The sequence below is a fragment of the Pseudopipra pipra genome, chromosome 1 (assembly GCF_036250125.1).
Source record: "Pseudopipra pipra isolate bDixPip1 chromosome 1, bDixPip1.hap1, whole genome shotgun sequence".
In the NCBI taxonomy this organism is placed as follows: Eukaryota; Metazoa; Chordata; class Aves; order Passeriformes; family Pipridae; genus Pseudopipra; species Pseudopipra pipra.
Genome location: NC_087549.1, coordinates 86260956 through 86278535, shown reverse-complemented (window position 1 = coordinate 86278535; position 17580 = coordinate 86260956).

The following is a 17580-nucleotide window of genomic DNA, read 5'->3' as shown; positions in this document are numbered from 1 at the left end:
ACAGGCAAGCTAAATCTCTTGCGCAGGACTAACTGATTCTTGTTTTGGAGTGCAACTTGTTAAATTGTTGGTGAGAAATTTGGCCCTGAATTCCATTTATTTCCTTGCTTATTTGCTTCCTTGCAATATTATTCTCACACTTTTTATAGTATGTCAAAACTCCATGATACCTCTTCTTGCCCCTGGTGCTCAGGTAACAGTTTTATATGTAGTTCATATAATCCACCTAACCTTTTCAGTTGAATATGCATCCTATGACAGACAAGAAAATGCAACCCTTTTATTCTATTCATGTTTTTAGTGCAGACTTGTTGTCACAAGTCTCTAATCTTTCCCTTGTCTTGTTGTCTTCTGTTTAAAATAGAGATAAGATAGACAATCCTTCACAGGATTGAGGATTGTTTGAAGGTTGATATAATTAATATTTCCTAAGTATTAATGTTATAGGATTACACTATTCCAAGTGAGGTATTTGGTGCCTAAAGAATACCTACAACAATGAAGCCATCAGAGGAACTTTATTCCCCTGGCTTGCATTCGGTCAAAGCAGCTGAAAAGCCTCTCATCCCGACTTCAGTAAAAGGCTTTGAGGAGTATATGAAGCTGGTGACATCAGCTTGGCCCTTTGCAGAGAGCAGAGCATGCATTGCTAACTCCTGCTAAATAAAGCAGATGACTTTTCTTTTTTCCTTTGTAAAGAGCAGATTCCCTTATGGAAAAGGAAAAAAAAAAAAAAAACCAACAAAACAACACCAAGGTAACCGATCTCATTCCAACACTTTCAGGTTCTGTTTTTATTGCTCTTGGCTCCCTCCTACTTCCAATTATTTATGGAACAAGCTGTGAGTCACATGGTGGAGCTGGAGTGATTCAGGAGTTTGTTAAGCGAAGAGAAACAGGAAAAGAAGGGCCTGGCAGTTCAGGCAAATGACATCAGTGCTTCGGCATCTTGTCCCAGGCCTTGGAAAATGCAGCCCTTTCTGTGAGAAAAGGATTGCAGAGTGATACTAGGAGGCAGAAATGTTTTGGTTTCTTGGCCGGCATGCAAAATAACATTAGACGTAGCCTCTTAAGGTTTATTGGTAATGACAAGTCAGGTGGGAGATGCAGATGTGTAAATTGTAGCAAGGGAAACAGCTTATAGTACTGAAGAAAATTTCATCCAAACAGGTGATTATGCATCTGTAAAAAGTACAGAAACTGTAAGGAGTGTCTAATCTTCTTTACATTTCTTAGTTGACTGCTAATGCAGGTTTGCTTGGCTGGATTTCCCTTTTTTCCTTCTTAAGAATAGGAATTATACCTATGTGACAATTCCTGTGTACTCTGCAAGCACAAAGCTAGTAAAGAATTTATCTATTTTCCAGCATAATGAAAAGGAAGCTGCCAGGCACTCATCACAACTTGATAGCCTTTATCCATGGGTTCTTGAGATTGTGCTTCTGGTACCTCGTGAGAGATTAGCTGGAAAATCATAAGATGCTAAGGCAGAATGTTTGCATTGACATATTTTGCTTTCAAAGTGGGGCTTTGGCTTAAGGACCACTCAGCGCAGAGCTGATAAGACTCTCTGAAATCCAGCACATTGCTATAGCTCAGTAGGCAGTGCCGAGGACAATGGTTTTCTCTGCAGCTGCTAAAATACAAGAATAAAATAAAAATCAGTGGCAGTGTCTGGCAAGAAGCATGTCCTAATGTAAAATTGATGGAGGTACATTGGTGAGGAAAAAAATCAAGTATGTGCTGATTTCAAAATGTTTTTTTAAACTTGATTTGTACTGCTATTTCCTGTCCATTATATCCTGTTTTTAAGGAATGTACATACTTAATGTTAGTAATGACATTTTACTGATATAGTATAGTGATCTGAAAAGTCACCTTGTAGCAAGCTGGTGAATAAAGTTTTCTACATCACTAGGCTCAAAATATACAAAATATTTTACAGAATCGTACTGATTCTGTTTTCTGCTTTACAGCCTTCTTGCTGAAAGGACTGAAAAAGTCCAGTTGTAGCCTCTGCAGCGTGACCCAGGTGTTCCACTCTAGAGACAGGGAAGCTGAAGCACAGACACTGTGCCAGTGCAGGGCAGAGCATGTGCATTCTCCTGGGGCTGCTGCCGCCACTTCTGCTGTAATGCCTGTCCCTCTTCCAGCCTCTCTATAATGCACTGGGAAAATGTGACTAGGAAAAGGTACAGAAAAGGTGATGCAGCCAGTTAGACTGCGCCTCTGGCATGTGATTCCTCCCTAACTGTGCTCCTTTGCAACAGACACAAGAAGTGCTAAAAGCGAAGCAGCATCTGGGCTGCTGGAAAGGAACTGTTGCCTAAAACCAAAGAAATAATTATCTGGACAGTGTTAGTATAGAAAGGTAAAAACCAGCTCTTTAATAAGGCATCTTAGGTGCACAAAGATGGCATATGCACCCCCCCCCCCCAGGTTTTACAAACTTATAGTATCATCTAATTACAATATCTAACTATTACTTCATTGGAATACACCCGGCCTGAAAATTATCTGTCCCCTAGGACCTCCTGCAGGCATGCCTCCCAGAATGGGGTTGATGGTCCCAAAAAAATAATACCTTGTCCCACTTTCGTCTTCATCAACTGCCTCTGTCCTGTTTGGACCATTTTCAAGGCTTCTGGGCCCTCTTGGATATAACCTTTTGACTAAGGTTATATCAAGGAATGTGTTTCTGATGTTCTTGAGGTACATCTTCTACAGATTGTATGTTCTTGCTAGAATCTTTATCCAGTGAAATCCTTGAGAACACTAAAAAATATTTCAAGAATTTGGTACAAAGGGTGTCAAAGGGTGATTAGTTACTACTATTATTGTGTTAAAAACCATATTAAAATTCTATATACTAGGATATTAAGATCTTAAGGATCTTAAGGCATCAGAACCGGCAGCAGTGGGGCCAGGCAGGTCAATTTGCAACACGACTGGCAGAGCCATGGCACAGAGTCAGGTAGAAGGCAAAAGGGTGGAAGCAGGCAGTGATAGTCATAGCACAGGTGAAAAAATAGCTCAGGAGTGGGAAGGCATGAGAGTCCCAGCCTGCTGGGTGCCAAGCTTTTTGGGGTGAGACTGTCACAGCTTGTGGATGGCGTACAGTAGATGTGGTTTGCTGAAGTGAGCTTTCCTGGCAGCTGTGACTTGAAGCAGGATTCTGGTCATTGCCTGCTCCGGCAGGTGCTCTGGCCCTCCCTGCAAAAAGTGCTTTAGGAAACTGGTTGGTGCCAAGGACCTTCTGCAGGTGCCCTCACAGAAGGAAACCCCAATGGGGAAGTCACTGTGTTTTACCCCTTTGCCTCCTACAGTTCCCTCACTGACTGGCACTGGTTTTAGGAGAAGCTCCTTGCCAGATCAGCAGCACATGTGGTGTATTCAAAGCCCCAGCTGAGGATCCCTCTCTGCCCAGTGCCAGCCAGCAGCCCTAGGCACTGTGTTTCCTTTTTTTAAGATGTGGTAAAGCAAGAGAAAGAAGGTGGCACAAAGAGGGTAATGAATGTCATCTCTTTCAGAGGAGAGGTGACCATCCCCATGAATCTCTACCCTGCTAGCAGCTCCAGTGGCACTTCAGCAGGCATGGCTGGCAAGTGAATGAAAATAAACTCATGATTCACTGGGAGGAACTCTCAGGAATGATGAGTGTTTACAACCAGCTTAATTAAAGCCTTATATTCTGTCACTGTAGGCACATGATCAGATTTCAGTAGTCCCGTTCATGTGAGTATAAGGTTGAAGAGGGAAATGCCACAGCAGTGGAGGGCTTTATGTAGGGGTGGGAAGTTGTAGTATCCCTTGGGAGTTCAGGGAGTTTGCAGTGGGAACTAGTGAGCACTGTCACTGCAGCAGCAGCCAGTCAGAAAACACTAGGCCTTATGTGGGTTAGTCATGTCAAGTCACAAGATGTGACATTGACTGGTGACTCTAGAACACACTGCAAATTGCTTATTTTTAAATGCTGAAAGCATAAATAAAAGCAATTAATTTCCCTTTTTCTTGGTAAAATAAACCAACAAAATAAAACCATTTTGACTGGATAAAATATGTTGGCAGCATCCAAGTTTTGTTGAGGCATTTACATTTGTTCAAACTTCCTTTAATTCTCTTTTAAAATTATACTTAGACAATTTTCAAAATAGAAAAAAAAATGTCGTTTGAAGATGTCAAAATAGTCTTGGCTATCCTAATTTTCCTTCTGTTGTTTTAACTTAAACTGTTCTATGATCTTTTTCCAAAAATGTAGATCACTTCCCCCTTGCACAAAACTTCATTTTTCAGTGAAGTTTTATATTATATAATGTTTATTTAACCTTAGTACGTTTTGACTATTTTAGCCCCAATGCATGCCCAGATCCAGGTGGGACCAAGCAGCGTTGTTATTCCCCTGCTTTAGTCACTCCTTCCCAAATAGGAATTCAGGTTACTATACATGCCTTTATGCATAGTTTGTCTTTACCAAATTCATCCACTCTGAAATTCTTGGGAACACCTGTCTTGCTTCTTAATTTTAAAAGTTTGACACTTTGCCTACAAGTAACTGGATAACCAGAGCCTTTTTTCTTCTCCGTGAAGCATAGTAAATAAGGCTGTTTCTGATGAAGTCTGTGAGCTTGCACTGATGCCAAATTTAGAACTGTCTGCAAAATCTGTTTCAAAGGAAGTCCCTCAAAAGCAGAGTGATGCCAGTTATTGTTACTATGCGATTCATGTGAATGCCTTATTCTTACATGACTTAAGACTATGGGTTGATATGGGTTCTGGACATCTTCATCTTCAGCGGTGTTCCATGTCACAGCTTTGGGGTTTTTGTCTAACAGCCCTTTGTAGGGAAAGCCATAACTATGTGGGGGGGAAAGAAGCAAATAGATATTTTGCGTTTGAATCCTGCCATCCAAAAGGAGATGGATTTTGCCTTGAATGCATACATTATTGGAGGAAATCTTCTCTGAGTTAAAAGAATAAAATGTCTTATGAAAACTGAAGAATATGTAGAAGTTTCTTATATACCACAGTGTGAAAGAGAAGGATGGAAATTGAATAGTTCCTGTGTTTTCAGCCAGGATCCTGACAGCTCAGAAAAAAAATGGTTGATTTGGTGAAAGTGAAGCTGATTGCAATGGGAGAATAATTGTAATTACCAGTAGAATAGACAAGGCCAACAAGAGATGTGTCATAATACCACAATTATTTTTAATTAGCCATGTATGTGGGAGCGATAAAACATCTTCCATTTAGGTACACTGTCTTGCAGCAAAACTTCAAAAAGCAGGAACTACATGGCCTTTAACCCAGGGGAGTGAGTTTTGCTCCTTTCTTTCAGACAGCAGTAGGTGGCTGTAATGGATTTCCTCTGCACTTTATTTTCAATTTGTAAAGGCATTATTGATTTTTTGTTGGTAGCTTCATTCTCATTCCAACACATCCACATCCTTTGGACACCCTTTATGTTCTTAGAAAGCCCAGGCTGAACCTGGAGGGTGGATGACCAGCTCAGATACCCCAGACGTAACATTCTTCTCTCTAATGAAATTGCCCATGTGAGAACCCAGGGAAACTTTGTATGAGCAATCACTCAGTTGCTTTTTCTTTGACATTTCATTGGTTCATGCTGTTTCTGCAATCTGTTCCCAGGAACATTCAGAGGGCAATGTTACTGCCTTGTGTGCCCATGCTGTAATGCTGTCAGCAGACACAGTCAGGACTATGAATTAAAATCATAGAGGAATATGGGTACCCCAAGAACTCTGCCTGGAACAGTGGCCATTTAATGGTTTAGATGAAGATCTGTCTACAACCTTTCATATTTCTTGACCAGCATGAATTCATATTTGCATTTATTTTGAACAGCTATCTGAATATAGAGAAGTAGTTGTTAAGAGTGTTTAAAGTCTTGTTGTGGGACAACGACTCCCAAGAAATGAAAAGATGAATGCAATAAAATAATACTCCAGCCATTCTACTTTCAAAGTATTTCATAAACACTAGCTTCTTCTCAAAACACTTTTGTCAATTAGAGAAATTTCATCCACAGTTTCCAAAAGAGGGATCTGAAAAGCAATGAGCTGGAACCTTCAATGAAGCTCCTGACTCCCACATACTTGCCTTGGCTCAATACAAGTTATTTTCCCTCCAGGCACCAAAATGTGGTGTTTCCTATAAAAACTCCACTGTAGGCCTTCTGAGCCTGGAAAACTGGTGTCCCCAGTGCAACCCTGACTATTTTAACAATACTGACCTTTTATCAGGTGCTTGGCAGCTGCTTCAGAAATTTTTCTTCACCAGGTGGTGGTTCTTGATAGACTGATGCTTTCTGGAAAAGAAGAAATCTGTCATCTTTGTCTTGTTGAAGATTCCCTCAGAATCTTTTTGCCAGCTGCAGAAATAACCTCCACATGGGCAGAGACTTCCTAGGTTATCTCCATCCCTTCTTGCCCAGCAGTGGGTTCCTCAGAATTCCCACCACAGATCTGACATACCCTTGCATGTGCTGGTCCACACAGTCACTGGTATCCTTCAGCCTGTAGTCATAAGTCTATTGTTAAGAGAAAATTCACTTGATTCAAGTTACTGATGTGTTTGGAGTTGGATATATGCTGTGAGTCAGTCTTATCAGACCCCTAGAAATCTGTGGGGTCTGCAAATGAAGCCAACTGCATGTGGTAGACCTATATAGGAAAGTAGACACCCAGATTAACTTTGCCAGGATTTGTTCAGGACGGAAGCAGAGTTATGTGACTGATTATTTTGGTCTGGTCCACATGCCATATGGAAAATAGCTGTTGTAGAGCTGGGAAATACCTAAAGCTTTCTAAGCATTCATGAAAAGTTCCTTTCCCAGGGAAATAAAATATATTCTGGCAGTTTCAGATTTTATGGTATTGTTTGATTTTTGCTATCTACTTCCTGATGAAATTACTCCTTTCCAAGGCATATGGTACCTCTTCCTCCAGTCACTGCTATTACCAGGGTCTGCATCATTGCCCCAAGTGACCTTTGTTCAAGGTCTTCAAGCATGTGCTTAAAGTAACAGGCTGCTTTAAAAAGGACCTGTGCTTTATACAAAACCATAGCCATATCCTATCGCCTGGTTCTCGTACTTCACTGGAGTCCTGCACTCTGTGTATTGTCCTCATGTACGGCTCCATCCCACACCCTTTGGCAAGCCCTTGGCTGAAGTGTTCCTCTTCAGCAACAGCCTGTATCTCTTAAGGCCTGGCCTTTTGCTAAGGATGCATATCTATCCTCTGTTTTATTGGGTGTTTAATACAAAAGGCTTTCAGGAGGTCTGGACTTCCACTGGCAAACTGTGGGAAGCTCTCCAACATTTCATAGCATTGTTGGGAATCTTGAGGAATCAGAATCATTTCATCTTGCTTCTTGCTCCTTATACATGATCTACAGTAGAAGAGCCATGAAACTGTGACTCTTACTACCATGCCTCTGAAACTGTGACTCTTACGAAAGCCATGCCTCTGAAAATCAGGACTAAATACTTCCACAGAGGTAGCAAATTTTCTGCAGTCTGAGATTTTCATTAAGAATCTTTCTCAAAACAATTTTGAGATTCTTTTGCTACAACTGTCATGCTTTTGGTCATAATTTGGTGTTCCTAAGAGTATTGGGGTTTTTTTTAATCTACAACCATTTTCTTAAAAGAGTCATGCTTTGTGTTGCAGAGCTTTTCTAACATCACAGAGGAGTTCATGTTCTATTGAATAATCTTATTGCCTGAGTGCTTGCAATAATTTTCATGCACCCCATTTTTCCTTTGATCCAGAGACATAAAGACATGTTCTCCAAGGGGTCTTTGGAGGCAACAGGGATATTTAAAGATATTTAAAGGATATACAAAGATAAATCACATTTCCTTCCCAAATAGTTGTAGCTCCAAAGTAAATACTTTGTGTTATTACCAGCTGGCTCACTACTTGAAAAGACCACTCTGCCTTTGTGTTTTGAAACTAACTGGATCTGGTGGATCATCAGATAACTAGCAACAGTTTATTTGAAGCACTGACTGCATCCTCCTGCACATTCAGCACTTAATCAGTGGGTTTCTCCCTCTCCTGAGGAAGAGTAAAGGGTGAATCCCTTAGAAAACAAATAAAATTAAGATTGCTAAATTTAATAGTACTGGCATTGAACGGAGGCTCAGGCTCAGGTTTTACAGCTTATTGGGTGTCCTTTCACTATCTGCATGGCCTTTGTGTTATGGAGGTCTGAAATTCACATCAGGCTGTGACCCAACTGGAATCCCCTTTCTTGTCATTGAGACTTTGCTTCACAGACCTAAGTTACTCTTGAAGATGACATTTAGGGCTCTTAGTGCAATGGAAATATCACCTAATTTCCTTTAAAGATCCAAACTTTGGTGCTTTTCTCTGCTTTTGTGCTCAGCCCTCCCTCCTGTTATTGGATCCACTAGTTAATTAAGTTCTCTGTGTAAGTTTTGAAGAAACCTCAAAGCTTGTATTAGGCTCACAAATAGCAGCTGGAGTAGGTAACACTGATGACTCCTTCTCTCTGCCAGAGGGGAAGATGTGTTTACTACAGTTTGGGAAGGCAGAGGAACCCCTCCAGGAGGTAATGCCACTCAGCACTGCTCACCAAACTTGGCTCTCCTGCCTCTCCCAAGTCTTTCCTGTGGTTACGTAAGCAGGCTCCCTCACTGTGTGCTCGCTTTGGTGCTAAGAGACAGTAATAATTGAAGCATTGTGAAATACTCAGAAGACTGGCTTGGCTGAAGGACATAAATCCAGCAGGGTAAATGCTGAGAGGATGAATAAATTCACAGACCAAAGGATTCCCATGTTGACGTGATAGCAATAAAACTTGTTAACTCCAAGCATTGCAATCTCAAGCGAAAGGAAACCCTGGCAGTCTTTAATGAATGATGCATCCAGACCTTTCTGTTTTCCCTTTGCTTTGCGGTCAGTGTGGAGGATGGAGACTGGCACTAACCCTCTTCCACATGAGTCAAAACATGAGCTTTTGTGGTGGCTAAACCCATGAGATCATGGTAGGGTGCAGGAGCAGCTCGGGGTTATTATTTCATCAGCTGGCAGATGCCATAAAGATCACACGATACAACTATCTCAGCCTCCAGGTAAGAAACAGACACTTTGACTCCCTGCTCTTGGCCATGTAGCAGTAATAGTGGAGACAGGCTTTTCTAATTTCTTTTTTTTTATCCCTAAGAATTCGGATGTGTTTGCTGCATCCTGATGAACCTTTTAGACTAATTACTTGACACTGAGTTACTAAAGTCAATTGAAAAAAGTGGGCAGAGAAAAATACTTAGAGAACAGAAGATATTTTTCTTAATTTGACAGCTGCTTCCCAAAGCGGAGCAGCATGGTCATGAAGTTTTCTGTTCACCTACAAGCCTCAAGTGAAGTTTGGGATTCTTTGAAACTTACATGAAGTACTGATGAGAGACACAGCAAGCACCAAAAAAAATCACAGACGAGATTTGAAGTGGTCAGGTTAAAAAAAACTGACTGTACATCACATGGGTTTTCCAGTGGCTGTTAGAAGTGTAGTTGACTTCACAGAATCATAGAATCGTTTGGGTTGGAAAGGACACCTTCCACTAGACCAGGTTGCTCAGGGACCCATCCAATCTGGCCTTGAACACTTCTAGGGATAGGACATCCACAACTTCGCTGGACAACATGTGCCAGTATTTCACCACCCTCACAGTAAAGAATTTCTTCCTAATATCTAATCTAAACCTACTTTCTTTCAGTGTAAAGCTGTCACCCTTTGCCCTATTACTCCATGCCCTTGTAAAAAGTCCCTCTCCAGTTCTCTTACAGTCTTCCTTTAGGTACTTCTGGGCAATGTGTAGAGAAGTTAAAACCAAGTACACTTCAAAATTCTTTCTGCAGTGTATTCCCCATAAACTGAAGAAATTTAACCTAGACAATCCAGGGGTCTGTGCTGCCAGTTTTTATTATACTTGTCCCTTGTGACTCTTTCAATTACAGAATTGCTGATGTTACTCCAGCATAATATTTACCAACACTGTAAGATGCTCTCTAGACACTGCACTAAATAATAAAATGGTAGCCAACAAAATCCTTTCCCCATCGGTTAGTGTTTTTGAACTAACAAACAAATTAACTAAAGAAGTAAAACAAATTAACTAAAAGCAGCTTGTTTAAAGATTTAGCTAAGGCAACAGTCTCGAACATAGCACTTTCTCTCCCTTGCTATAGTGCAAACAAGCAATTTACAGGTCTTCTGAGAAGATGTAAGGTACAGTAAATCGTGTTTTGTGCATGAGATAATGATTCATAGTAATGAACCATTCAAATAATGAAAGGTGGCTATGAGAACTTTTTCTATGGTGGTGTGCCTGATTTAGGAAGCTGTGGGTGACAGAATGAGAGATTGCTTTTAGATTTCATTTCTGTTGAGGAAAACTTTGGGTGTTATTTGTGCTTGGTACCCTTGAGTATTAGTCAAAGTATTAATAACCATTATTTACCCCCACACCCCGCATGGAAATATTGATCAATCTATGTTGGAAAAGCAATGTTCAGGCTCTTTCAAGCTATTCAGGGGCAGGGAATAGTTGTCAGTTTTCCCTATGAAGAAAGCTTCGGATTTTGGGCTTGAATCTGGAGCTGCATGGAAAGGGTCTGCAGAAGTTAAGGAGAAACAATAAAAGTTAAGGAGAAACAATAAAAATTGAGAGCTGCAATGCCTCACTTTTCCTGTGTGCAGATCACTCACTATGGAGAGGAGAGCTCAAAACCAGTGCCATGACTACGAAAGATGTCACTGCCAGACCTACCCTGTGGGGTTCACTTTGGGCTGAGTCACTGCTGAAATTACAGTGGCCCTTGGACTGCCAGAGGAAGCACCTGCCTTCCCCAGCCCACACTGGCTTTGCAAAACAGAAAAACCCATGAGGCTAGAAGGCAGGAGTCAAGGGTGAGATTTCCATGAAATAAGAAAGTTTTGAAACCACCCAGATCAGGAGAGAAAGCAGAGAAGAATCCAAGGGAGGAGAAGATAATAAAATCAAGGTTTCACCAGAGTTTAGTTCTCAAGTATCTTTCTCAATTTTCTTTTCATCAAAAATCTGAATGTCATATAAACTTCTTTACACAAGTTCGTATTACCTGAATGTTAACTGTATTGATTTGAATGTGCTTATAAATAAATCATGAAGATGTCAACAGGCTGGTATTTGGCTCTCATTGAGGAGTCCACAAGAAAGGAACCACCTCAGCAACCCCAGAGCAAAGGATCTGAGAAGGTTATAATCTTGATTGCCTGATCAAAGGTACACAACAGAGGATGTATGCCAAAGACTGCTGGTTGTGAGACTGTGCAATGTATGTTTCTTTTAGCCTTCTCTGTGGAACTTGCTAGAGAGACATGTTCTAGCCATTGATCCAAGGGTTGATAATTGTGAAATTATCTGAGTGAACTGGCTGCAAGCCAGAGGAGGGGTGGAAGGGAAAGACCCCTGCGGTGATATAAATCCTTTACTGGTTTTGGCTGGGATATGGTTAATTTTCTTCCTAGTAGCTGGTATAGTGCTGTGGTTTGGATTTAGGATGAGAATAATGTTGATAACACACTGATTGTTTTAGTTGTTGGTAAGCAGTCAAGGACTCTGAGTTCTCAGATGACTCAAACTGACCAAAGGGATATACCATTCCATACCATTCGGCACCATGCTCGACTTATAAGAAAAGAGGAAAAGCCAGTACAACATAGACAAATGGTGCAGGCATTAGTGCTGTTTCAGAGGCTTCAAGCTAAGATCTCAAACAAATGTGGAAGTTTACCTTTCCTTTTCTGCCTCTATGCAGGAGAGCTCCAGGGAAGCTATGCAAGAAATGCTTTTCTGATGGAGGTTTATTAAAGAGGTTACATTGCCTGGGGTGGGATGAAAGGCTATTTTAGACCATGGAGAATAAAAGTGAAACTGACACTAGAGACGGAGGGAAAGCTTCTTGTGGACTTTGCAGGTTGTCTTGAAAGACAATTCTTTTGGGCTGGAGACATGAAGACAAAATAGTGGCTGACTCAAAAGACAGTAAGCGAGCAGCTCAGAAGAGAAGTAGGATGGGTACTGTTGGTGAAAAGGCACAGCAGCAAAAAGAGTTTCAGAAGGGCAGTGGGACTATATTAATGGGTGCTGCTTCCTTTTCTACGAGATTGCTTCCTGCAGTATAATGAATTTGACATAAGAGACGTTTGGAAATTAATCTTTAGCAGAGACCTGAGATTTACAGATAATTGCAGAAGAAACTCTATGAGGGACTGCCAACACAAGCAAGACACCCACTGCGGTTATCAAACCAAAGTTAACCCTAGTGTGAATACTGTTCCAGCAAATGCAGGGGAAATTACACAAAGGCTGTGATTTACTCTGGCAAAGTCCTCATTGTGCCTTATTCAGTAAACTTGAAAATGTCTTAAAGAAGAGGAGAGAGAGGAAATTCCATGCTTTCCTTTGCAGCTCAAGGAAATTACCATAGCTTGCCCTAAAGAAACCTGGAGCAAAGGCTTGACTAAACTGAAATTAGTGGCAGAACTGACATGATTTTGTGAGCTGCCACTTCATATCTGGTGTTTTTCTTCTCTGACTGCTTTTATCACACTTCAAATTTTGCTCATGACTGCATGTCTATTTTCTCCAAACTGGAAAGTGCTCTTCGTGGGCTGATACATTTATTGCAACCACCTCCTCCCTATTTCTTCTTATTTTTCTTGCCTCCTATTATTTTCTTTCCCTCAGAGAGAAATTACAGTTGCACATTGTACTTTTCCCCTGTTGCATATATGCATGTTTTTTCCAGGTGAAAATCCCCAGGTGCAGGTGGTAGTTCTAGGTAGGATCTGAAACTCTAAGAAGATGGTCCATCTCTTCTTGGAACTGGGGTCTGAGCTGAGAGGAGCCTAGACACAACCCTGAGGGTCTTTGCACAGTGGCTGTTGCCATCTCAGAAGAGTTTTCCGGAAGTGTCAAAAATCATCTAGAACCATATTCAGATTTACACCTTGGTTTCCAGCTCTGCAACTCCGAGGCCTTTGTGAGATTAAATGGACTGCAAAGGCTTACCCTAAAAGCCTGTTAATCTAAACCTCATCTGAAACAAATGCATTATTTCGAAAAGGCTTGTCATTTTATATCCTATCACTGGTGCTGGCTCTTCCTTTGCACACAACTGTCTCATCTTGTTATGCATGCATATGTACGTTGAAGAGGTCACCTACAAAGAACTGGCATAATTTGGTTTTGCATTTGAACTATGATGTTACATGCTTTGTTGCTTCCATAGGCTGTATTTCATGGGACTTGGGAGGATTTTTGTAATAAAGTACTTCATGCAAGTACAAACTTTCTGTGTGTCTTACCATCTTTCTTCCCAGAGTGCACATCCCGCAGCTGCTTGGCAGGTGCTGCCCTTTGCTGTACAGCAGTCTTCTCTCTGTTCTCACTTGAGGGCAACACGTGTCTCACTGCTCCTTTCCTCCCTTCCCTGTTCCATTCTACTAGGGGTTTTGGATGTGTCCCAAACTTCCTGGTTCTGCCCTGCTCTATTTGGCTTTTCATTGTGCTTTTAAAGCATGCCAGAAGACAAGCAGAACTAAGGTAGGGGAGGAGAGAAATGGCAGACTGGAGTACTAATGCCTTGCTTTCGTGTGATCTGCACAACTGCAGATGTGGCCCAGTCTGCCATTCTTTATCTCACTGTCTCATTGGAAGGGGACCTCAAACCTATTCCAACTCAAATCAACGGGTTTCTGCCCATAGATGTCTCCAGCTTTTCTTACCATGTTTGAACTCTTCACATTCAGCAGTGATGGAAGTTACAGAATGCCCAAGAACATCAGGTCAACCATGGGAAAATTGTTCCTGTGAGTCTTTCTGCTTCAGTAGCTCTTAGTCAGTCTCCTTTACTTAAGGTATGCAGGACCTTCATAGAGACCCTTTTGGTTTTAAAGCAGCTGTAAGAACTTAATGCATATGGATAATAGATCTCAAAAGGACATGCTGGATGTATTAGAATAAATGCTTTGCTGTTAGTAAAGTTTTCAGAGAAGGCATTCCTAAGGTCTTCCTCTTCTGTCCTACAACTAAACTGTCCTATTTATGTTTGCAACAAAAGTGTAGGTTTTCGAGTACCAAGAATGGCTTTTCATTGGCTTATCTTCCATATCTTGTCTTCTAGGAGTCTTCTTTTTCCTACATTGTAAGTTCTGATGCTCGCTTGCATTAGTAAATTCCCCAAGGCTAGATTTGCAGTTGATGGGTTTGCACTTCTGCAGTTTGCAGAACCCCCCAAAAGCAATAGGCCAGTACAGCAGTACAAAGAGATCTTTCTTATCTTTCTTCCTTGTTCCAATTCCCAAATGTACACACCAGCAAACCCAGTGCACATTTTCCAGTATTTCCTAATAAAAAATAGCTTAAGCTTATAACTGCAAATGGTCTCTATGTGATGGTATACTGGTAGTGTCCCTTACCATTATACTTAGACTTTTAGAAGAACTGACCTGTGAATAAGCTCTTTTTGGATGAAGTGTCCAAAACTGAAAGCTGAGTCTGCCACTGTTACAAGCCCCAGAGCACCAACTGTCTTTGGTGGCAGTAAGTTCAAGCTGAAACAGTAAAAGGTTGTTCTTAAAAGCTCCAAACTTTCCACATTATTTTATTATTAGGCTGTTTTAAATTGTACGTTATGTGATGGTTGGCTAGGAATTATCTTGGTTGTGAGTATGAGTTTGTCAAAAAGCATCAATTCATATTTTGCTAGACAAGAAGGAAGTGACATAGCAGCTATCAAAAAAACTCCCAAACCTGTCCTTACAGAGTGTCCTTAAAAGAACCCTTTTCAAAAGACAAAATTGTGGTTTGTATACATGTGAAGAATTTCCTTTTCCTTTCCTGCTCGCAGGGGTGTTCATTATGTTCCAGAGTGCCCAAGTTGGTTCTGTACTGAGCTCCTCTTGTACGCAAATACCTTTGTCGTCCCCAGTAAACAAGATTCAAATTGAGAATACTTTTATTGATGTATGTGGACCAAATCCCCTCAGCTAACATGGGATGTTAATGCAATTCCAAGGATATGTGGCATTCCTCTGGATTTGCATCCATGGAGTAAAGGCTGAGTCTGACTTCGAAGGTGTTCCAGGCTTCCTTCTGATGTTAGCAACTATCACGCTTGGCAAGGGTGGAATCACCTCCTTGTTCATGAATGCAGAAGTCACCCATTAATCTCGACTGAACACATACCAACTCACGAAATGTGAACCCTTCAGTTAATTTTATTGAAGAAAGAAGCCCTGGGCAAAACCGACTCTTTCTTTCTTTATGGAGCTGCAGAGCAGGGCTGTGCTGTGCCTGAGAATGCCATGTCTCCTGTAAACAGGAGCAACTTCTGATCAGGTGTTCTGCCAAGCAAACTCTTGAAATGCTTATGCTCTTATGGAGTGCCAACTGAAAATAGACTTAATTTTCTGCAAACATGAATAAAATCACGAAGGGAAATTAATAGGGCAGCAAAATGCTCTTAAATGTCCCAGATTTCTAATGGAGATGATAAAAGATCAGTGTATATATGTGTGTAAAGAGACCATAATTTCCTCTTTGTTCTTTGTTTTTTTATTGTTATTATTATTATTATTATTATTCCTGGTGGAGAGAAGAGAAACTGGTATTACTTTCTATTACATTTTATATTCTTTTCCTGGAAAATATTTTGGATATGAAAATGAGGAGAAAAAACTTTTGATGGGTTTCAAAACAACCAAGCATATACAGAAACTTGTTTTTCTGCTCCTTTTTGTAACACATCCCAAAATGAAAATATAGGCAAATGAAAGTGAGAAGAGTTTAAACGAAAACTAATTTTTAAACATTTTTCTTTGGTCCTACAAAGAGAGGGAAGGCTGCTTCTATGTGAGGAAAATGCAGCTTTTATCCTTCTTTCAGTTTTTGAAGGGGAAGGTCTTTGTAGTATTTACCACACAGGAGGGATTTATTGCCCAGAGCTGAGCACAACTGGGAAAATAATTTTGACCTGATACATGGAAGTAATGTCTAGACAGGGAACATTGAAGTGCTTAAGGGAAAACTCAGAATAGGAACCAGTTATGACAAACTGAGCTTTTGAAGTGACAAATAGAAGTAAACATGTATAAACTTAAGATCTGATAAAGTAAATGTGAGATTTGCTGTTGACCTAAATGAAACTAGAAGACAGGACCAGCTAAATTAGAGTGTGGTTTGTTTCTGCTGCCCTCCTCTTCCAAACAGGAGCCAGAGCAATTGCTGGTGGGGCCATGCTATTCAACCATAAAGGTGAAACCACCGTTTTGGTTTGAGTTGGGTTTTTAAACAAACCCCAGGCTGTCTTCTTTTACCTGGTCGATTCTGCAGTCTGGATTGGTCTCAAAGATTTTCATCAGGATGACCTACAGGTTAATGAGCAGTGTTGTGTGGGCAAGTAATGTACTAAACTGGGCTGAGCTCTGCAGGCAGCTGAAGGGAGCTGTATTCGTGGGGACCTGAATACCCCGTTTTCTGGGGTGTTTTGCCCTAGCAAAGCTAAATGCATACTTGATGGTGTTGGTGGTTGTGAAGACACTGTAAATGTTGCCTGCTTCTGGACGAATTGAACTGAAAAGTGATTTCTGACTATCCGTGCTTCTGAAATGTTGGAAGTGGAAGTCTGTTACCGAGATGAGAATTTTGATTACAGAAGAGAATTATCAAAGTCCTATAGCCAAACTGGTCCTTTGAACCCCCACAAAACCTCCTGAAGTTTTGATGATCACATTCGAGTTCCAGATCTGTATCAAGGCATTCAGGCTTCATCTCTGCTAACCCAGAGAAGGACCTATGGCACTGACACAAACTAAGGAAAGTTACTGAAGTATTGGAGTTGCTTAATGTAGACAAAATAATTTCACAGGTAATGCTGATAAGAAGACACTTGTTAAAAGTTTCAGGAGAAACTTCTGTTGCTGGGGAGAACTGGAGGTGGATCTTCTTGATCCTAAGTCAGTGTTTTATTCTGAATTAACCTTTAGAGTGTCTGTCTGTGGTATAGTTGAACTACCTGGCGAGTAGGAAACTTATCACTGCTTAAATACATTAATGCATAGGCTTTCCATGTGCATTCCATCATATTTAATCAGATGTGGTGTAATTCTTTGAATGAAGGATTTTACAACTACATAGCATGATTACAGTTGGTATATGTGTAACTATTATTTATCAATTTCAATAACCTTCTGTCTGAATCAATAAAATAATGATGCTTTTATGAAATCACAATCAATTACTGTAGAAGTGAGTCAGATGTCATTTTCCACTTTTATGACTGACTAAGTTAAGAAGGACAAATAAGCTGACTAGACTCAACACTTGGGGTGAAGAAAAGCTCTTTTATACTTGTGATCTAAAAATACTGTTTCTAGTTGTATTTGCAGGGGGCACAGCACAGTGGACATTCAAGATGACACCAAGAGGGCTTTGGGGCTCCAGAGGACCTTCAGTCTTGGTGCTCTCATCTCCTTTTCTCATTTCCT